Genomic DNA, 23,042 nt, shown 5'->3' with positions numbered 1-23,042 from the left:
TTTGCTGAAAACAAAGGATTAAACGAACGGTGTGGAATAAGAATTGTTTGCAGAGAATAGAACAGAAAAATGATATAGAAGATTGCAATTAAAAGAAGAAGGACCGGGGTCCACAGTTCACTAGAGGCGCCTCCCAAATAAGTAAATATGCTGGGTAAACAAATTACAGATGGGCAATTGACAAACATAGATTCTACGCTAATGGTTGGTGCAGAATACATGCTATGAAAGTATGCGGGCATTACAACAATATACTTAGACCGTAATCCAACTGCATCTATGACTAATAATCCACCTTCAGGATTGCATCCGCGACACCCTCCAGTATTAAGTTGCAAGCAACGAACTATCGCTTTAAGCAATGTGTGTAAAGTAAATGATGAAACTACCCTTGAATAGAACACCGTTGTTTTCTCCCTAGTAGAAACATCACATCTACAACCGTAGAGAACAAGGTCTCCGTTCCGAGTACCCGTCCTTCTTCTCTTCTACCTGAGAATCTCGGGGCGCGATTCCTTCAAGGGGGGTGTTTGTAACATCCCAAGTGAGCTACCTTCTTTACCTTCCATGTTTATGCATCATCTTTGCATCATGCATGTCATATCATGTCACCTTTTGGTTTATCAATTTGCATTTGGTTTTGTTGCTCTATATTTTATGTGTTTGTTCTTCCTCCTTTTATCTCTTGTTTCATCTCACCACTTGTGATGTTACAAGGAAAGCTAACAAGACTAAACCTATCCCTCTACCTGATCTATATTTCAAATAGGTCATGCCAAAATTTTCCTTTTGTTTCCTTGGTTGCTTTAAACCTACCCTCCTTTCTATTTTGCAATGCTATAATATGACCTTGAGTTGGGTTTGCACTTCTCTAATAATATTTTACTCTTCCTTCTATGTCTTCCGCTTATTCTTTTCCTTCTTTTATTAATCCCAAGCCTACCATAGTTTGGTATAAAAGGCTTGAGCCTTCCCTGTTTTCAAATTCAATTTTTTAATTTCAACCTCCCTTCTCTCAATTTCAGAAAATAATTTATAAAGGGAAAATAAATAAAAACAGTAAAGAAATAAAAGAAAAACCTAGCTAATCTAAACCAACTAAACAACCCAGCTATCAAACCTAACCAGCAACCCACCCCGTGGCAACCCAACCCAACCTATCCCAGCCTAGTTTTTTTTCTTTTTTTGTTAAACATGGAGAGAACTCCCATGTACGTCTTCTTCCTTGGTACGACCATCTCCATCACCACATGATCATCTCCACCTCCCTGGATGCTTGCCACCTGCCTCCTCCTTAAAACGCCCAGGATAGCTCCAGTCGAACCCTAGTCTCTTCCTCCTCACCACGCCGCCGTCCTTCCCCATCTTTTCCATGTAAGTGAGAGAGAGGGTTTTACCCGAGAACGGCGTCGACCGTCGATGCCATGAACTGCCCCGAGCCGACCTGAGGGGCGGAACAGAACCGCCGTGGTTTCCTCTTCAACCTCGTCTACCTCACGGAATCTGGGACGCCGAGGCCTGCTCGGATTCTTCCCCGTCGTCTCTGCCTTCCTCACGGACTCGTTGACGGCCGCGGCATCACCACCGCTGCCTGCTGGAACGGGGAGGAGGACGTCGTCTTCATCAACACCGTACGTGTGACCGAGTACAGAGGTGCTGCCCGATTGTGGCACCGTCAAGATCTTCTACGCGCTTTTGAAAGCGGCAAGTGATCATCTTCTGCAACAACAAGATCTAATCTCGTAGCTTTGGAAATCTTCAAGGGTTAGTCTCGTCACCCCCTCGTTGCTACCGTCTTCTAGATTAGATCTTGGCTTGTGTTTTCGTTCTTGCGGTAGGAAATTTTTTGTTTTCTATGCTACGAATCCCTTCAATATCATGAGTAGGGAAGTTATCATATAAGATGGTTTGTAGTGTGGAAGTATCTCTCTTTTAGTTGGTTATCTATGTATCCCTTGGTGTGAGTTATCGTTATGGAATATTAATGAGAAGTTTTATCATTTACGTTTTGCACACCTTATTTTAGTTTGCAATTTCTTTTATATGATTGATCTTGTTGTTAGTATTGATATCACTTTGGGAGCATCAAGTAAATCTATTTGGTTTTGGCAAACTTAGCACTGGTCAACAGCAACAATACTTTGAGGCTTAAGTAGAAAAGAAGGAAGTACATGTAGATATATTATTTCACTATCTTTCTTTCTTGTTAGCTGTAACATCCCAAGTAAGCTACCTTCTGTACCTTACCATGTTTATTCATCATCTTCGCATCATGCATGTCATATCATGTCACCTTTGGTTTTAATAAAATTGCATTTGGTTTTGTTTATGTGCTTGTCCTCTCTTTCTCTCTCTCTTGTTTCTTCCTCTTGCTACATCCCTTGTGATCTTACAACAAAAACCTACCTATCCTATTCCTACCTTACCACATTTTAAAAAGGTGATGCCAAAATTTCTATTCTTATGGGTTATTATTCAACCCCCTCTCCTATATCTTCTATTTTATAATTAATCAACATAACATTTGTTTTGGTTACATATAAAACATTATTGGATACAAATTATTTTACCAATCTCTCTCTACTCCTTTTCACATTCAGTTTTGTTTTATAAATGGTTCTAACAAAAATCTGAGAAGTTTTTGGAAGCAAAGAGGAAAAAGAAAAAAAAGGAAAAAGAAAACAAAGCTAACCTATCTACTCTATCCTACGAGCCCATCCACCCTGCCCTGTTTTTCTTCTTCGGGAGAAAAGGAGCAGCAGCGCCCACCTGCTCGCATGCTCCAGCGCCTCCACCTGCCCCGCTCCCTTTTCCTCTCTCCAAACCGAGCCAACCAAAACCCTAACCTTCTCCCCCTCTGGCCGCCGCCACTCCTCTTCTTCCCGAGAGAGAACCAAAGAAAAGTTCAGAGATATTCAGTATTTTTTTGTTAAACTCTGCCGGAGTTCGCCGTCGCTGTAGAGGCCGCCACGCCGAGCTAGCGGTGGGGATGGAGCTGCCATGGCGCCCGCCAACTCCATGTTGAAGGCCAGGAGCAGAGGTTGCCCTGGAACGACGCCGCGGACCTGCCTGCTTCTTCTACACCGACGGTCGCCCGTGTCTCTGCTTCCACTTACGCGTCCGCGCCGCCGTCTTCTTCCCGGTACACCCCGTCGTCCGTGGCCTCGTCTCGGATCTTCTCCAAGCCGGTTCCCGTCGCCAGCAACCCTCACGGTGAGCAGCCGCTTCCCTTCTGCCTCTTCCTGCTCGTTTTCCTTCATGGACGAGCTGCCAGCAAGTGCACATCGCTGACAACATCTCCGTCGCGTGTTGGCCTGAACCTTCGTTTTTCTTCAGATAACGCTGTCGTGTTCGTCAGTTAAAGGTTCAGGTGACTGTTCCCTGAACCAGGTTACGGCCGAGTCCTGCATCAAAATAAACCCTTTATTGTTCTTATAAATCTCGATCAGTAGCCTAGCCTATTGGTTGCTTCCTTCATCGCTCATCGTAGACCTGGGTTCAGCTGGCAAAACTGCACACCCTTTTGCGTAGCTAGCTGCAGGTCAGATGCAAAACGTCCAGGCACCAACCTCTTGTTTTGTTTTAGGTTACAAATAACAAGGTTTTGAGCACTTCAAATCCTGGACGTGCTCAACTCCATCAGCACTACACCATGGGCTTCCAGAAGAACGTTGCCAACGTCGACCATCTTCGCTGTTTCTTTACTGACACGAATTTCAGATAACACTGTCGTTTTTATTCTTCTAAAGTTTCAGTTAAGGCGAAGAGATACCTAATCTTGCCTGTAGCCTGTATCTAATCAAAAACTAAACTGTTGTTCATCAGTTTTTGCCCCTGCCTATTTTTTCAAATGATTTAAAACTGCACTTTCCCAAATCCAAATCATACACACTTTATATCCATCCTGTTCAGAATTCAGTGAACTTTCCAAATATAAAGTTTGTTTCAACTTTTGGACAAATAAAATCTGGTCACTTTCAAATCTGAACTAAAATTGATGAATGTTGCATAAATCGTAACTTTCTTTCTACAACTCCAATTTGAACAATCTTTATATCTAAATGCATCAGCTAAACATGAAGTATTCAAATATTATTTTGTCATGCATCATAGACCAATTCTCTGTCTCGGCCAAATGGTAATTCAACTAAAACTAAATGTTATGTGTGGGTATTTCACTTGTTCTTTCTATTTCCAAATGCCCCACTTAATACTGCTATGTATGGACCCCCTTTGCATTTCATCATGCATCATATTGCGCATTGCACAACCTTGTATTGATTTGTGCTATTTACTTTTCTTGTATGTGCTATTTGGTTCTTCTCGAGTAGACACCGATACCGAGCAGTTCGAGGAGTTCCTCTACATCACCCCTGAAGATCGCGTTCGTGTTTCCTCTTCCGATCTGACCGGCGAGCCCACCCCTTCACCTATTTTACATTTTCATGCTCTTTTGATCTATTGCTACCCCTATGTTGCGATTCTGTTGTGTCACGTGTCCTATTTCACCTGTTACCCTATATGATCCGAGTTACACCTCCTTGCCCTACCTGATGTTTGTTGTTTGCCAGCTTTGCGAGTCGTAGGCGAGTTTAGGGTTTTGTTGATATCTCGAAATGCTCGGGATATCTCGTTGGGTAGTTGTTTTACTTGCTATATCTGTTGTTGGAGATAATCATGGCTCACCCTAATGTTAATATTAAAATGGATAAGAAGAGGCATCGGTGGGTCAACTGTATATTTGGTTTTACCATGGCTCACTTGTGTCCAATTTTATAATTAGGACGAGTTCTTGTTTTACGATCCAAGGTCGAGCGCACTAACCACACGTGGGAGGTTTCACCGGGGCCCCTCGACTCGTTACTGGGATCGCTTCCACTTGTCCAAGTGCCACAATTAGTTTCGTAACGTTTTGTTTCTCCCGAGCGTGCAAGCTTGTTTCTTTGTGGTCCGATGTTATGGAGTTATTTTTGGGGAAGCCTTTTGTGCCTTGTAACCCTGTTGTCTCTTGCACGCTCGTAGGCGTGGTACGTATTGCTGAGGATGGATTCATCCTGCGGGCACTGTTTCCATCCGAAAGCCGTAGACGCAAACAACTAGGTCCGCGTCGGAGTTCCAATCGGGCTCTGAAATGGATTTAACCTAGATAGGTGGCTTCTTGGACTTGGTCTGTGGTGAAGGGAGGGGTTGTGTTGCGAGGTTTCGCTGGCAAGTTTTCCCAAAACCCTTGCTTGTGGAGTCGGACATGCGTGTATGGGTACGGTAGTGCATCCTCGCGGGGTGAAATCTTATCGATAAGCCGTGTCCGCGGTTATGGACGACTTGGAGATGTTAAACTCGATCATAGAACAACTTACACCTTATTGCTTGTTGCTAATAATTTGCTAATAAAACTCTTTCAAAATTGTGTGTGCATATGCAATACCTCTTGGCGAAGGGGGCCGCATTGGTCGGGTTTGTTTGCGAGTATAGAACTGCTAGATTATGCGCTCTCTCACCTTCTCCGATAGACGAATGTTGTAGCGTGTCTCTATTGGTTAGTTGCTTTGTTGCCGCTAAACTCCACATATAGCGGGTGAAGTTTATACCGCCCACCGGCGAGCATAGGCTGGTCTTGTCTCGCAAGTACGTGCCATTTGGTACTTACCCTTGTTTTTCTCCCTCTTTTTTCCGGAATACGCTTTTCGACAAACGAGTACGACGGATGATGAGCGAGTACGCGGTGGCTACTTTTGTCGAGTTCACGGACGACGACTTCGTTGCGTAGCAGGATCGTTCCTAAGGCAGCAGCCTGTGGCATGTTGGTTATGGGAACACCGCTTGATTATATTCAGGACTCTTAGTCCAATTTGGATCTTGTCTGTACCCAGACTATTTGGCTACCTTATGTATGATGTATTGATGGGATATGTTTCCCTTTCGAGTGTCATTTGGATCTCGCTCATTAGAGCGTTGGTATATATATGAACCTTATTTCCATCTTTTGTGTCATACATAGTCATGTTGTGATATTCAAGCTGTATTCTACCCTCGTATCCTGTGCATAGTGTGTGTATGTGTGAAGTGCACAAGAAGGTGAAGCACTCAGGCTTGGAAAGCCTATCGTGAGCCTTTGAGGTGGGTGTTGTGTGCATGGGTGTGTCGAGCTTTTGCTTGGCCTACCCATATGCTTGGGAATGCAAGGCGACCTCACGGTCCTTTGTAGTGACCTCATGCACATAAACCCCTCTTACCTGCGCGCTCTGGGTTTTCCTACTCCTGGGGCTTACAGACTTGGTATCGAGCGGGATCGCCTTTAGGAGCCCTTTGCAGCGGACGAAGTTGTGTCTAGAAACTCATATTTTATTAGCTACATAGGAAAAATTGTGCGCGAGAGTAGGAATTCTGCTTTTATTTCTTACCCCACCCACCCTCCCTCTGGTAAGGATGTGCAACGGTTTTACTCTATTCTTATCTTGTTTCATCTAGGCTTGGACGTGTTTGTGGGAAACCATAGTGCCATAGGGAAAAGTGTTTTGGAAAAAAATTCTGTACTATGGTTGCTTCATTATCATCCTTGATCAATCTCCACATATAATTTATTCCTTTGACATGTTAGTATTTTCATGCTAACATGTTCTTTCGTTGTTCCGTTGCTATCTTGGTTCATCTGTTGTTCCGGCGCAACCCACCTACGTGTCTCGTCCGAAGGTTTTGTTTCCCGCCCTCCCACCCCTCTTTCTGTTCCATGCAGATCTCAAGTTCAGCAAAAGTTCTGTTTCAGCTTTACAAGACAAATGGACCCTTTTTCAGCTACAGTTTTCTGTTTCATACCGGAGCGCCACATTCTTTCATCTCTCAAAGTTTCGCACATGCATGAGTTTGTTGTGTTTTCCTTGCCGTCTAATCTCGTGGTTCTCTCTCCCGGTGGACAAATGTTATCTTCGAAGATCAGTCTTGACAATCAATCAAAGTTTGAACTTTTTGTTCGAGGTTTTCCTCTTTCTTCTTCTTAGTTCCGGCTTTAATGTCATCCTTGGCATGGATTGGTTGAAGGCCAACAAAGCTGTTATTGATTGTGCCAAGCATTCAGTTTCCTTCCTACTTCGACAGGCCACATAGTCTATTCACCTTCTGAGACACCTTCCGTTCAGCTCTTCTCTTTGAATCCTAGCTCTCTTCGGAGCTTGAGTCTATACTCGGTGGTTTGCAACTTTTCCGATGTCTTTCTCGAAGAACTTCCGGGTATGCCACTCGACGAGGGCTGTTGAGTTCGTCATTGAACTAGAGCACTGGAACAACTCCTATCTCAAAGCGGCCATACAAAATGGGTCCCAATGAGTTGGCTGAACTCAAGAAGCAGCTTGACGAGTTGCAAAAACTTGGTTTCATTCACCCAAGCACTTCTCCATGGGGATGTCCTACCATCTTCGTCAAGAAAAAGGATAAAACTGATCGATTGGTCGTTGACTACCGCCCTCTCAATGAAAAAACGATAAAGAATACATATCCTCTTCCTCGCATCAATGAACTCTTTGATCAGCTTGCGGGTGCAACTGTGTTCTCTAAGATGGATTTGAGAAGTGGTTATCACCAAATCAAAATCCGCAAAGAGGATGTACCCAAGACAACCTTCAAAACTCGTTATGGCCTCTATGAATACACCGTCATGTCCTTTGGCCTCACTAATGCTCCTGCCACTTTCTCCCGGTTGATGAACTACATTTTCATGGAGTACCTCGACAAGTTTGTGGTAGTCTATCTCGATGATATCCTTGTCTACTCCAAGTCCAATGAGGAGCATGAAGAGCATCTTCGCCTCATTCTTCTGAAGCTTCGTGAACATCGCCTCTATGCCAAGTTCACTAAATGTGAATTTTGGCCTCCTCAAGTCGTCTATCTTCGCCATGTCATTTCGGGAAAAGGCATTGATGTCAATCCTGAAACCGTCAAGGCGATCGTTGAATGGCTTCCTCCGAAGAATGTCAAGCAAGTGAGAAGTTTCCTCGGTTTGGCAAGTTACTGCCGCCGCTTTGTTGAGAATTTCTCCAAGATCGCCAAGCCTCTTACCGATCTCCTGAAGAAAGACAAGAAGTTCCTTTGGTCTCCTCAATGTCAAGAAAGCTTTGACCTCCTCAAGCAGAAGCTCACTTCCACACATGTCCTTGTTCTTCCAGATACTTCTAAACCTTTCCAGATATTCTGTGATGCATCTCTTCATGGACTAGGTGTTGTCCTCATGCAAGAACGTCAAGTTGTGGCGTATGCTTCTCGTCAGTTGAAAAAGCATGAACTCAACTATCCCACACATGATCTTGAGCTTGCAGCCGTGTTACATGCTTTAATAACATGGCGCCAATACTTGTTGGGCAACAAATGTGAGATCTTCACCGACCACAAGAGTCTCAAATACATCTTCACCCAACCCAACATGAACCTCAGTCAAACGAGATGGATGGAAACCATCAAGGACTTTGATCCGTCTATCGGCTACACTCCAGGCAAAGCTAATGTCATGGCTGACGCCCTTAGTCGCAAGTCCTATTGCAACAACCTCATGATTCAAGAAAGTCAACCTGCCCTTTGTGAAGAATTCAGGAAATTGAATCTTGAGCTTGTTCCCGAAGGCTACCTTGCAAACTTGGTGATCACGCAAACTCTTGAAGATAAGATACGAACCGGACAACTAAGAGATGGTTGTATCAAAAACATCAAAGAGAACATGCACAAGCCCAAGTACAAGTCTTTCTCCATCGACGACAAAGGAACTCTGTTCTTCCAAGGTCGAATCGTTGTTCCGAAGGATCCAAACCTTAGAAGCCTCATTCTCAAAGAAGCTCATGACACTCCTCTTTCTATCCATCCTGGCAGCACAAAGATGTATCTCGACATCAAGTCTACCTATTGGTGGACTAGGATGAAAAGTGAAATTGCTCGCTATGTCTCAGAGTGTGATGTACGTCGCGATGTTAAAGCGAGAACATCGAGACCTGCCGGTGTCCTCCAACCCCTGAAGATCCCTGAGTGGAAATGGGATAAGATTGAGATGGACTTCATAACTGGTTTTCCAAAGTCTCGCAAAGGCAATGATGCTATCTTCGTGGTGATCGGCCGTCTTTCCAAGGTTGCTCACTTCCTTCCTGTCAAAGAGACAATATCTGCTAGTCAGTTGGCTGAGCTCTACACTGCAAAGATCGTCTCTCTTCATGGTGTTCCCTTGGAAATAAGCTCAGATCGCGGAAGTATCTTCACTTCCAGGTTTTGGGCTAGCTTTCAGAAAGCTATGGGAACTAATCTGCTCTTCAGCCATGACTTACCATCCGCAAACGAGTGGGCAAGTCGAAAGAGTCAATCAGATTCTTGAGGACATGCTCTGTGCCTGTGTTATCTCCTTCGGCATGAAATGGGAAGAATGCCTCCCATTCGCTGAGTTCTCTTACAACAACAGTTATCAAGCCAGTTTGGGCATGGCACCTTTCGAAGCTCTCTATGGTCGCAAATGCAGAACACCTCTAACTGGTCTGAAACCGGTGAAAGGCAAATCTTTGGTCCCGATGTCATCAACGAGGCTGAAGAAAAGGTGCGAATCATTCGTGACAATCTGAAGATAGCACAATCTCGGCAGAAAAGCTATTATGATAGCAAGCACCGTGATATGTTATATCATCCTGGTGATCAAGCCTACCTTCGTGTTACTCCTATGAGGGGCACTCATCGTTTTGGTATCAAAGGCAAGCTGGCGCCAAGATACATTGGTCCCTTCAAAGTTCTAGCAAAGCGTGGTGAAGTCGCTTACCTCCTTGAACTTCCTGAGAAGCTCTCAAAAGTGCACGATGTCTTCCACCTGTCACAGCTCAAGAAGTGCTTCAAAGATCCGGACCGTGCAGTTGATCACGAGTCCATTGACATCCAAGACCTCTCCTACAAAGAACATCCCGTTCGGATTCTTGATGAAGCTGAACGTCGAACTCGCAACAACTCTGTCAAGTTTCTCAAGGTGCAGTGGTCGCACCATTCTGATAAAGAAGCAACCTGGAAACGTGAAGACCAGCTCCGTTCCGAGTACCCGTCCTTCTTCTCTTCTACCTGAGAATCTCGGGGCGCGATTCCTTCAAGGGGGGGCGTTTGTAACATCCCAAGTGAGATACCTTCTTTACCTTCCATGTTTATGCATCATCTTTGCATCATGCATGTCATATCATGTCACCTTTTGGTTTATCAATTTGCATTTGGTTTTGTTGCTCTATATTTTATGTGTTTGTTCTTCCTCCTTTTATCTCTTGTTTCATCTCACCACTTGTGATGTTACAAGGAAAGCTAACAAGACTAAACCTATCCCTCTACTTGATCTATATTTCAAATAGGTCATGCCAACATTTTCCTTTTGTTTCCTTGGTTGCTTTAAACCTACCCTCCTTTCTATTTTGCAATGCTATAATATGACCTTGAGTTGGGTTTGCACTTCTCTAATAATATTTTACTCTTCCTTCTATGTCTTCCGCTTATTCTTTTCCTTCTTTTATTAATCCCAAGCCTACCATAGTTTGGTATAAAAGGCTTGAGCCTTTCCCTGTTTTCAAATTCAATTTTTTAATTTCAACCTCCCTTCTATCAATTTCAGAAAATAATTTATAAAGGGAAAATAAATAAAAACAGTAAAGAAATAAAAGAAAAACCTAGCTAATCTAAACCAACTAAACAGCCCAGCTATCAAACCTAACCAGCAACCCACCCCGTGGCAACCCAACCTAGCCCAGACCTAGTTTTTTCTTTTTTTGTTAAACGTGGAGAGAACTCCCCTGTACGTCTTCTTCCTTGGTACGACCATCTCCATCACCACATGATCATCTCCACCTCCCTGGATGCTTGCCACCTGCCTCCTCCTTAAAACGCCTAGGATAGCTCCAGCCGAACCCTAGTCTCTTCCTCCTCAGAGCAGGTCTAACAGGCCCCGTATAACCCGCCCACCCCGTAAAATTCCGGCGACATACGGGGCAGGCGCGGTTTGGGCCGTCTAGCAGGCCCCGTATTCGGGCCACCCTGTTTCGGCGGAATACGGGGCCCAGGAAATCGGCCCCGTCGCCCCGTACATATAGTGGGCGCAGGTGCGAGTGAGGGGTTAACCCCTCACTCGCAACCCTAGCTCCGCCGCGCGCCGCCGCCTCCTCCTCCTCGCTCCGGCGAGAAATTAGCCGCGCCCCCGCCACGCATTCCACCGCCGCCGCTAGGATGGACTCCCGCCGCCGCAGTAGGGCCTCGCCGGCGAGCGGATCGAAGCGATCCCGCTCGCCGGACACCGTAGAGGAAGCGTGGCGGCGGCACTGCAAAAGATCCGCCGCCGGCAGCCGTCGCGCGGCCTGCAAGTACGACGGCGCCTTGTACGTCCCGGAGAAGCTCATCGACTTCGCGCGGGGCGGCCGCCGGGTACCACGAGGACCCGCCGCTCAAGCCGATGAGCGGGCGGAAGTTCTCGGCGTGGCTCGCCGAGTGGGAGCGCCAGCGCCAGGTGAGCGAGGCGTGGAGGGCGACCATCGGGAGCACCAGCGGCGGAGGTGCCCCTCTCGACGGGGAGGAGGAGGAGGAAGACGAGGACGCCGCCTTCGAGAAGGCGATCCAAGACTCCCTCAAGGACGCCGCCGAGAAGGAAGCGGTGGAGGAGGAAGAAAGGGCGACGGCCATCGCCGCCGTGCAGGAGGCGGAGGCGCGGGAGGCGCGAGCGCAGGCGGCGACCATCGTCTACCTCTCCGACTAGAAGTCGCGATCCATGATCGCGCATTTTGTATGTAGGTACGTCGATTCCTATGTATGATCGACGAACTATGATGATGAATGAAGTTTCCCGGGGTTTTAAATTTACAAATATACGGGGTCAAATACGGGTTCTGCTAGACGGAGCGGTGTATGATCGATCATTTTTTTTATACGGAGCGAAATTCTAGCGTTATACGAGGCAGAAAAGTAAGGGGCTGTTAGACATGCTCTCACCACGCCGCCGTCCTTCCCCATCTTTTCCCTGTAAGTGAGAGAGAGGGTTTTACCCGAGAACGGCGTCGACCGTCGACGCCATGAACTGCCCCGAGCCGACCTGAGGGGCGGAACAGAACCGCCGTGGTTTCCTCTTCAACCTCGTCTACCTCACGGAATCTGGGACGCCGAGGCCTGCTCGGATTCTTCCTCGTCGTCTCTGCCTTCCTCACGGACTCGTTGACGGCCGCGGCATCACCGCCTCTCCGCAGCTTGTTTTATTTCTCCGACACCTCTCTGTGAGCACCCGCGCCTCGGCCGCCCTTTCTTTCCTGCATGAATCCGTCGCGGTAGCTGCTCCTTCGTTTCTGGCCGGAGTTCAACATCACAGACTAGTTGCCTGCGAGTCATTTTTCCGTCGTCCTCCGCGCGTTTCAAGTAACTAGGTCGTTTAGCTCGGATGCGCAGCACTTCACCGTGACTCGGCATGTGCTATACTGCCACGGACGAGCTGCCGGCGAGTGGACACCAACGACTAACATCTTCAGTTAACGCGCTGTAGTGTTTGCCAGTTATAGCGGTTCCTGTAGCAGTTTACATCCAAGTTCTGTTTCAATATAAATCCTTACTCTGTTCTTGTAAATCTCGATCAGTAGCCCAGTGGTTGATTCCTTCATCTCAACGCGCACACCTGGGTTTAACACGCAGATCTGGCATAATAGCACATCCTTTTTGAGTTGCTTAGCTGTAGTTCAGAAGCAGAGATGTCCAGGAACCACTTTTCACGTTTTTGCTCCCAGCATAGTTCCAATTCGATTTAAAAATCAACTTTTGAAACTTCAATTCATACAAACTTTATATCCTGGAATATTAGAAAAGCCTAAGCTTTCTGTTTATAAAATTTGTTTTAACTTTTGAACAATTAAATTTTGACAAGTTTTTAAATTGGGTTATTAAAAGTGCAATCTTGCATAATTCATAACATGAGTTCTACAACTCAAAATCCAACAAATTTTATATCAAAATGCATTAGAAAAGTATGATGAATTCAAATCTGCACATGGCATGCATCATAGACCCCTTTACTGTTTCGTCCAAATGGTAAATACAAATAGAACTAAATGTTATGTGAGGGATTTCACCTTATGATTGCTATTTCAAATGCCCCACTTAAATTTCATATGTATGGACCCCTTTGCATTTCATCATGCATCATATTGCGCATTGCATCACTTGTATTGATTGTGCTATTTACTTTCCTTGTATGTGCTATTTGGTTCTTCTCGAGTAGACATCAACACCGAGCAGTTCGGGAAGAAGTTCCTCTACATCACCCCTGAAGATCGCGTTCGTGCCTTCTCTTCCGATCTGACAGGCGAGCCCACCCCTTCACCTATTTTACATTTTCATGCTCATTTGATCTATTGCTATCCCTATGTTGCGATTCTGTTGTGTCACGTGTCCTACTCCACCAGTTACCATTTATTACCGAATTACACCTCCTCGCCCTACCTGTTGTTTGATGTCTGCCAGCTTTGCGAGTCGTAGGCGAGTTTAGGGTTTTTGTTGATATCTCGAAATGTTCGGGATATCTTGTTGGGTAGTTGTTTTACTTGCTATATCTGTTGTTGGAGATAATCATGGCTCACCCTAATGTTAATATTAAAATGGATAAGAAGAGGCATCGGTGGGTCAACTGTATATTTGGTTTTACCATGGCTCACTTGTGTCCAATTTTATAATTAGGACGAGTTCTTGTTTTCTGATCCAAGACTGAGCGCACTAACCACACGTGGGAGGTTTCACTGGGGCCCCCCTCGACCTGTTACCGGAACTGCTTCCACTGTCCAAGTGCCACAATTAGTTTCGTAACGTTTTGTTTCTCCCGAGCGTGCAAGCTTGTTTCTTTGTGGTCCGATGTTATGGAGTTATTTTTGGGGAAGCCTTTTGTGCCTTGTAACCCTGTTGTCTCTTGCACGCTCGTAGGCGCGGTACGTATTGCTGAGGATGGATTCATCCTGCGGGCGTTGTTTCCATCCGAAAGCCGTAGACGCAAACAGCTAGGTCCGCGTCGGAGTTCCAATCGGGCTCTGAAACGGATTTAACCTAGATAAGTGGCTTCTTGGACTTGGTCTGTGGTGAAGGGAGGGGTTGTGTTGCGAGGTTTCGCTGGCAAGTTTTCCCAAAACCCTTGCTTGTGGAGTCGGACATGCGTGTATGGGTACAGTAGTGCATCCCTGCGAGGTGAAATCTTATCGATAAGCCGTGTCCGCGGTTATGGACGACTTGGAGATGTTAAACTCGATCATAGAACAACTTACACCTTATTGCTTGTTGCTAATAATTTGCTAATAAAACTCTTTCAAAATTGTGTGTGCATATGCAATACCTCTTGGCGAAGGGGGGCCGCATTGGCTGGGTTTGTTTGCAGAGTATAGAACTGCTAGATTATGCGCTCTCTCACCTTCTCTGATAGACGAATGTTATAGCGTGTCTCTATTGGTTAGTTGTTTTGCTGCCGCTAAACTCCACATATAGCCGGGTGAAGTTTATACCGCCCACCAGCGAGCATAGCTGGTCTTGTCTCGCAAGTACGTGCCATTTGGTACTTACCCTCGTTTTTCTCCCTCTTTTTTCCGGAATACGCTTTTCGACAAACAGGTACGACAGATGATGAGCAGTACGCAGGTGGCTACTTTTGTCGAGTTCTCGGACGACGATTTCGTTGCGTAGCAGGATCGTTCCTAAGGCAGCAGCCTGTGGCATGTTGGTTATGGGAACACCGCTTGATTATATTCAGGACTCTTAGTCCAATTTGGATCTTGTCTGTACCCAGACTATTTGGCTACCTTATGTATGATGTACTAATGGGATATGTTTCCCTTCCGAGTGTCATTTGGATCTTGCTCATTAGAGCGTTGCTATATATATGAACCTTATTTCCATCTTTTGTGTCATACATAGTCATGTTGTGATATTCAAGCTGTATTCTACCCTCGTATCCTGTGCATAGTGTGTGTATGTGTGAAGTGCACAAGAAGGTGAAGCACTCAGGCTTGGAAAGCCTATCGTGAGCCTTTGAGGTGGGTGTTGTGTGCATGGGCGTGTCGAGCTGTTGCTTGGCCTACCCATATGCTTGGGAAAATGCGAGGCGACCTCACGGTCCTTTGTAGTGACCTCATGCACATAAACCCCTCTTACCTGCGCGCTCTGGGTTTTCCTACTCCTTGGGCTTACATCACGGTACGAGAAAAGAGTACTTATCGGTAACGAGGTTGAACTAGGTATGGAGATACTGATGATCGAACCTCGGATAAGTAAAGTATCGTGCGACAAAGGGAATTGGTATCGTATGTTAATGGTTCATTCGATCACTAAGTCATCGTTGAATGTGTGGGAGCCATTATGGATCTCCAGGTCCCGCTATTGGTTATTGATCGGAGAGGAGTCTCGATCATGTCTGCATAGTTCACGAACCGTAGGGTGACACACTTAAGGTTCGATGTTGTTTAAGTAGATATGGAATATGAGATGGAGACCGAATGTTGTTCGGAGTCTCGGCTGGGATCCAGGACATCACGAGGAGGTCCCGAATGGTCCGGAGAATAATATTCATATAAGGGAAGTCATCTTCCAAGGTTCGGGAAAAATATCGGTATTTTGACCGAAGCTTCTAGAAGGTTCTAGTGGGCCATCTGTCGTTGCCTAATCGACGGTACCCCGGAGGAGGGATCCTCACGAGGGGGAGAAGAAGTAGGGGCCATAGGGCGGAGTGCACACGGGACGGTGGTACGCGAGTTACCCAGCTTTGGAACACCTGCACGATGACGGGGCCTACTCGCCGCTTGTCCGGAATTATCCGGGCGCTTTCGCGTTGTTACAATGAGTTGTGGTTGTGCCTCTAGGGCTCCCGGGATCCGGCTTATAAAGGCGCACGGATCTAGGGTTTACATGGAGAGTCCTAGCCGGAATACAAGTTGCCTAACTACGGTACAATGTCTTGCCGTGTACGTCAAGGATCCGCCTTCCTCTAAGTACGTGCCTGGATCCGGATACTTCATGGGCCGTCACGGATCCGGCCTCCGTCGTAGGTCGGTTGAGATCCGGCTTCCTGTTCTTGGGCTGGACTTCATCCTTCAGGATCTACAGCAACTGGGCCGCCCGATGGGCCACATGCCTCATCACCAACTATGGGCCACCCGGGCTTGCCGGATCTAGGCCATGCCGTTGATATACCCATAAAGTATACCCACAACAGTAGCCCCCGAAGTTCTCCGAGATTCATCATTCCTCCGACTTCATTCAGCTCGGATCCGAAGCGAATCTTGAAGAGCTTCAAAACTCTTACTCGATTCCGGGTTTATCTACTCGAAAATCTTTCGTCTTCGGAATGGATATCACAACGGAGATTCCGCTTTTCCCGCGCACAACCTCCTTATTTCCCGCGCTAAATTTTCGCTGATGCAAATCTTTTAGCCGGAAATTTCGGGAGTGCATGGTTAAGTTACCTCCACGTCGTTTTACCGCTTTTGACCTAAGACACGTCTCATCCATCCAACGGTGCGACCGTTCCGTTTCCACCGTTGGATCCGAATCCTGAATCTCCGCGCGTGGCCTATAAATACCCCGCGGCTCGGTAATTCCTCATTCTTTCACCGCACCTCACCACCTCGTCTTCTTCCTCGCGCCGCGCCGCCCGACAGATCTCATATCCGGCGAGCTTTGCCACGGTGAGCTTCACGCGCCGCCGGCCCAAGCTTCTCCTCGTGCCAAGATTCCCTCGGTTGAACGGGAAATCCTGTCCGCCGCCGATTCGTGGTCACGCGAGGCGATTCCTTGCAAGTCCGGCGACCTCGACCCCACCGGAGCTCCGTCGAGCCACCGCGCCATTGACGGTACGTGCGCCGGCCTTGTAGAAGAAGAAGTAGCTGTAGTATAGATTTTCCGGTTACTCAAATTAGCTCGCATGGGTGCAGCCGGAAGCATGCCTCACGGTTCTCCTCACCGCATCGGTAGTTCTCCGAGTAACCCGGAACCCGGTGCCGTGGAACCAATTTGCCCGGATCCCATTGCGTTCCTACCACCATATGTTTCCGACATCCGGCTAGCTCAACCATTTTCCGCATCTTCCAGGCACCACTCCGAGCCGGATCCCTTCCCTTAAAGAACTCCAAGAAGAACTCGAAGGTCAAGCGAGGATGGCAACCAAGGTGCGGGAAGCGGAAAACAAGAGGGCTTCTAAAGCTCGGATCCGCGAAGGAGAACGGGGTCAATGGTGGCCCCGTGAAACCACTAATGTGGAGCTCGTAGAGCTTCAGAACGAGGGTATGATCTCCGCCTACTGGAGCTTCATACGTGACACCGACGTCCCCAAGCCCGGAGCCGATGAAGTGGTTATGACCAAAGCTTGGGTGGAGCGCGGATTGTCGCTCCCCTGTTCAAAGTTTTTCCTCTCCATCCTCGGCACATATGGGCTCCAGCCGCACAACATCTGCCCAAACTCATACCTCCTCCTCTCCAACTTTGTTACACTTTGCGAAGGGCATCTCGGAATCCGACCGGATGTCAAGTTATGGCAGTTCTTCTTCCGAGTGAAGAAAGAAACGAAGGACAAAGCAATGGTGAACTGTGGGAGCATGACGTTCATGCTCCGACCTGGACGCATGTATCCACCTCATGATTCGCACGAATCCGTCCGGTACTGGAACGCCGGATGGTTCTATGAAAAGAACATCTCAGTTCCGAACGTCCATGAAGGCCTGCCCAAATTCGTAAACGAGCCTCCGGAAGAACTTGCGAGCTGGAGCTTCGTTCCCTCACTCGCTCAAACTCCGATCTTGGAGAAAGCGGCGCGGAGAATATCTTGGCTAGTCCATGACGGGCTAACCGGAGCTCAACTCACACTTAGCTGGTTTACCCGGCGGATCCAGCCACTGCGGCATAATGCGCGATTAATCTCCGCATACACCGGGGCGGACGACCTGCTCCGGGCTACCCGCCACGACCTTCCGGCTGACTCTCTGAAAAGGAGAATCAAAACGCTCGTGAAGATAGGCCGGGGCCAACCGGTCCCGGAATTGATCAAGGATATCTACACAAACGACCAGTGTCCTCCGGTAAGCTCAGTTTCCTTTGTCACTTCAAACTTCACAAGTTTTTGGATATTGATCTTAACCTATATGCTTATTTCTTCCAGCTCGATACTCTGGCGGAGGAAAACTTTCGCACCATTCTTCGTGTTCCTGTCAGCGGTGACGGGGCGGAGGAGGTTCCGGATGACGAAGAAGAGGAAGAGGAACGAGGCACCCCGCAAGGCGGCCCTCGACCTTCGAAGCGTCCCCGCGCCAAAGCTTCCGGCTCGAAGCCGGAGCCGGCGGCGAGGCCTCCGCCAAGAAGCCAAAAACCGTGAAGCCCCCTCCGCTAATTTCGAAGAGAGCGGAGCAAGCACGTTTGAAAATGCTGGCAACAGCTGGCAAACGCTCGCGCCCCATCATCCCCGGCGCCCCGTAAGTTTCCGAGTATGGTACATCTCTATTTTGATGAGGTTGTTTATGACATGAACCCCTTCGCTTGCTTGTAGGAATCCAAGTACCGCCGCCACCCGGACCACCAACCAAGAACCCATCACCAAATACATGAAGAAGTCTCCGGCTGTTGGTCCACCTACCCCAGCTCTGCCAAGCACGTCTCATACTGCTCCCCAAGCGTCCCCTTCTCAAGCTGATCGTTCTCCCCCTCCTGCCGCCAATACTCCACCGGAAATTGTTCCGATTAGCAGCGAAAAGGTGGGCGGAGAAGATCCTAAAGACAAAGGACCTGCTCAAGACGAAACAGGAGTACAAGGTCAAGGAGAAACTGAGGCTACTTCTTCCGAAAGAACCGGAGCCGGTGCTGGCGACGTTGTCGTATTTCCGAAGAATTTTGGAGATCCGGCTGACCTCACTTCCACCCCCAAGGCATACGCAACTAAGTTTTTCAATAAACTTACTGAGGCGGAGAAATGGGAACTTCAACAAGACTTGCTCAACGCCATGCTGAACAACGCCTGGGGGAAACCTGATGTCGCCACCTCGGAGATTCAGGACTTCAAGAAGAACGTCGGCCAGTTCCTCGACAAACTCGTCTGCAAGCAAAAGGTACTCCCCAGTAGCCCCCAAGCATGTAAGCGGAAACGTAGATGCACGTTAGCGCTTAGATGCTTAGATGAATATCACTTCTGGAAAGATTTTTAAGTTGATGCAGTAGGCCCCAAGCACTATGGCGGAAAAGTTCCGGCAATAATGCTTTAAAGGAATCCACTGAAGCAGGCGGAATTTTGACTCCTGCTCTGTCTAACTTTACAGGAACAGCAGGCGCTGCATTATGAGCTGCACAAAAACATTGCCCTTCAGCGCCGCGTTACCTTAAGCCAGGCGGAAAATATCCGGACTCTGAAAGATGCGAATGCAGAACTAAGCAAACAACTGGCGGAAGCCCAAGGTTGGTTTCCGCCCTTTTGCTAATCACTTAATTCGTATTACGATTTTAATCTGTGTTTTTATAGGCGCATCCTCGTCCCTTGCCACAGCCTCCTCGGAACTTGACAACCTGCGCTCCTCGTACCAAGAATTGGAGACGAAGCTAAAGGAGGCGGAACTAAAAAAGGAGCAGGCCGAGAAACAGCTGGGGGAGAAAAACTCCGAGCACGCCAGGGAGAAGGGCGAATTTGTATTGAAAAGAAATGCTGACAGCGAGACCATCAAGAGGCAGCAAAAAGAACTCACTGGGCTCCAAAGATATATGGAAACCGCGGAGCATCACTGGGACTTACTCAGTGAGAACATCTTGGGTACTATGCTAGAACCTTATATAAATGCTTGCTCCGACCTTTCTCGTGTGCTCAAACTGCATATTTATATCCGATTATCTCGTGCAGAACCACTTGGGTATCCGGAAAAGCGTCGGAATTTGTTCCCCCGAGACGATCTCCTTCAACTTGCAGGCGATGATTGCAAAGACCTCATCTCCGCCTCCCGGAAAATATGCTACAACTTATCCATCAAAAGGAGTCGTACTTGCAATGTTCGCAAGCTTATACAAAAGATGGACGTTCTTCCGGAGCTGGTGACGGATCTTCAAGCATCATCAGCCCGAGGCGCAGCTGCGATGGCCTTGACCATGTGCTTGGCGCATAGCCGGAGCTTGATCTTGACCGGGTGACCTCCGGAGTTCCTCCGGACGCGAATGTCAATGCGCTCTTAGATGCGATGAACGGCTACGACACTCGCATCGCGCGCGGGATCCGGCACGAAGAATTCTACGACAAGTTCGTGCTTCCCGCGGACGAACCCCAGAAGCAGAACTTCAGGAGAAGTGTGACGCGGAGGCACGTCCTGCGGAATCCGGCACCCAGTTTACCTGGACCAGCTCCAAGGATGCTCCCCAAGAGGAACCCAAGGACGGCGTTGCGGCTTCTTCGGAAGAAAGTGATGAGGACGTGTCGTCTCCGGCAAAGGATGCCGAGGAAAGTGACCCGAAGGGCAAAGCTTCTCCTGCTAAGGGGGAGTGAAAACTTTCTTCCTGCGGAAAAAACAATGCATCATTTTGGCCCCAGCGAGGGTTTGTAATAAGACTTTAAATTCTTAAGTAGCTAGGGACGAAACAACTATGCATGGGCGGAAACAACTTATCCTGCTATCCCTTAATATTATTCTGCATGTTTCGTTTTTGTTGGAAAGCAAGTGCTGATGTTGATGTTTTCCGGCTTACTCGCTTGACCATCTGCGAGCCGGAAGACCTTTAGCCGGAAACGTTCGCCAGCGGCGACGAAACCCAGTGGCAATCCGTCAATAACCGCGGAAACAAGCCCCCAGCCAAGGTGCCGGAAATCGCTACTGGGAATCCACGAATTCGCAACAGAAAACATTTCGACCAGAAAAACTTAAGCTTACGTCCTGAGGGACGATTTTTGAAAATCACAACTTTCATACACGCCTAGGCGGAAATATCCAGCTCTGCGGTTTTAGTCGGAAAACATACACGATCTAAAAATGAACAAGTAAAGGAGGTAAATGACTCATAGAGTGAACCAAAAGCTTTATTTCATTGATCATGTATAATATTGTTACAAAGTATGTAATTCTATGCTAAGTGTGGAAAGGACGTAGCTGTGCAATGTTCCAAGGACACTCTGTTTCATCGTAGATATCACCCGGATCCTCCCTTTTTCGTTTCCGGTGCCAGTTAGCAGGTCTACCCTTTAGCTCTCGGAAGTCGACAAGGTAGTACGATCCGTTGTGAAGCACTTTGCTAATGACGAAGGGTCCTTCCCATGGAGATTGCAACTTGTGATCTTTCACCTGGCGAAGGCGGAGAACCGGGTCTCCGGCCATGAACGAGCGATTCCGGACTCGACGACTCGTGATAACGTCGGAGCTTCGCTGGTAGATGGCGGAGCGCTAGTCGGCTAAATTCCGAGCTTCTTCGATCAGGTCCACAGATAGCTGTCTGGCCTCGTCAGCTGTTTCTTCATTATAGGCGGAAACTCGCGGCGAATCGTGGATGATATCGGAGGGAATCACGGCTTCGGATCCGTATACCAGGAAAAATGGGGTAAACCCTGTTGACCTGTTAGGGGTAGTTCGCAAACTCCACAAGACGGCGTCCAGTTCGTCAGCCCAAGCTCCAGCTGCTCGTCGCAGCGGTTCTTCAAGGCGTGGCTTGATTCCCGATAATATTAGACCGTTAGCCCTTTCAACTTGACCATTGGATTGTGGGTGAGCCACGGATGCAAGGTCCAATCGAATCCCCATTGTCTCACAATAATCCTTCAATTCTCCCCGAGCGAAGTTTGTGCCATTATCTCGTGATTATGCTTGTGTGGGATGCTTGAATCTCATCACGAGGCTGCGAGACAAATTTTAGTGCCGTAGCACCGTCGGCTTTTCTCACCGGCTTTGCCTCGATCCACTTGCTGAATTTGTCAACAGCGACCAAGAGGTATTCGAAACCGCCAGGAGATGATCTTTTTAACTTACCAACCATATCGAGCCCCCAGACCGCAAATGGCCAGGTGATAGGTATTGGTCTTCAGCTCTTGGGCTGGAGCGTTTGGTTGAGTAGCGTAGTACTGACAACCTCGGCAGGTCTTGACTATCTTGTCAGCATCTTCTTTAGCTGTGAGCCAGTAAAAGCCTAGCCGAAAAGCTTTTGCAACGAGTGACCTGGGAGCGGCATGATGCCCGCAATCCCCTGCGTGGATCTCTCTGAGGTTTTCAATGCCGTCTTGATTAGAGACGCATTTGAGAAATACCCCTGTTGCGCTTCGTTTGTAGAGCTGTCCGTCAACAATTGTGTAGGATCTTGCTCGTCTAATGATCTGTCTTGCGAGGACCTCATCCTCTGGCAACTTCTGATCGATGAGGTAGTCCAGGAAAGGCTGCGTCCAAGCCGAAATGATAGCCATCACTTCTCTAGCCGGAGATACTGCCACGTCTGGGTTTTCCGGGTTAGCGCCCTTCACCGAGGGTATCCGTAGGTGCTCCAGGAAAATGCCAGGTGGAATTGGTTTCCTGCCGGATCCGAGCTTGGATAGCATGTCTGCCGCTGCGTTGTCGTCTCTCCGGACGTACTTGACTTCGTATCCTAGAAAGCATTTGGCGATCTCGTCAACTTCGTCTCGGTAAGCCGCCATGACGGAATTTCTGGCGTTCCAGGTTCCGGCTACTTGCTGTGCCACCAGGTCGGAATCTCCGCAGCGAGATAATGTGCTTGATCCCTATTTCCTTAGCGATGCGCAGATCCGTGTAGTAGAGCCTCGTACTCCGCCATGTTGTTTGTAGCTTCGAAGTGGATGCGCAAAACGTCATCTGCAGTTCTTCTCCGGTAGGGGACTTCAGGGTGACTCCGGCTCCTGAGCCTTGATGCTGCTTGGATCCATCGAAGTGCATAACCCATGTCTCTGGTTCCGGCTCCAGACTAGCATCCGGAGCTTCTGCCCAATCTGCAAAGAAATCTGCCAAGACCTGTGATTTGACCGCAGTCCTGGCTTTGTAGCTGATATCGAAGGCGGATAATTCAATGCCCCATTTTGCTGTGCGTCCTGTTGCGTCAGCGTTGTT

General features: G+C 47.9%; 1 long non-coding RNA gene across 1 annotated transcript; it reads left to right on the top strand.

Annotated features, from left to right (window-relative positions):
• Positions 1 to 2,720: 2,720 nt before the first annotated feature.
• On the top strand, positions 2,721 to 14,888 carry LOC124702886. Its single transcript, XR_007002763.1, has 2 exons — positions 2,721 to 3,213; positions 14,605 to 14,888. It is a non-coding gene; the product is annotated as an uncharacterized LOC124702886 (long non-coding RNA).
• Positions 14,889 to 23,042: the final 8,154 nt, after the last annotated feature.

The sequence above is a fragment of the Lolium rigidum genome, chromosome 3 (genome assembly GCF_022539505.1).
Source record: "Lolium rigidum isolate FL_2022 chromosome 3, APGP_CSIRO_Lrig_0.1, whole genome shotgun sequence".
Lineage (NCBI taxonomy): Eukaryota > Viridiplantae > Streptophyta > Magnoliopsida > Poales > Poaceae > Lolium > Lolium rigidum.
The sequence above is the reverse complement of the archived record's forward strand: the minus strand, read 5'-3'. Positions and strand labels throughout refer to the sequence as shown.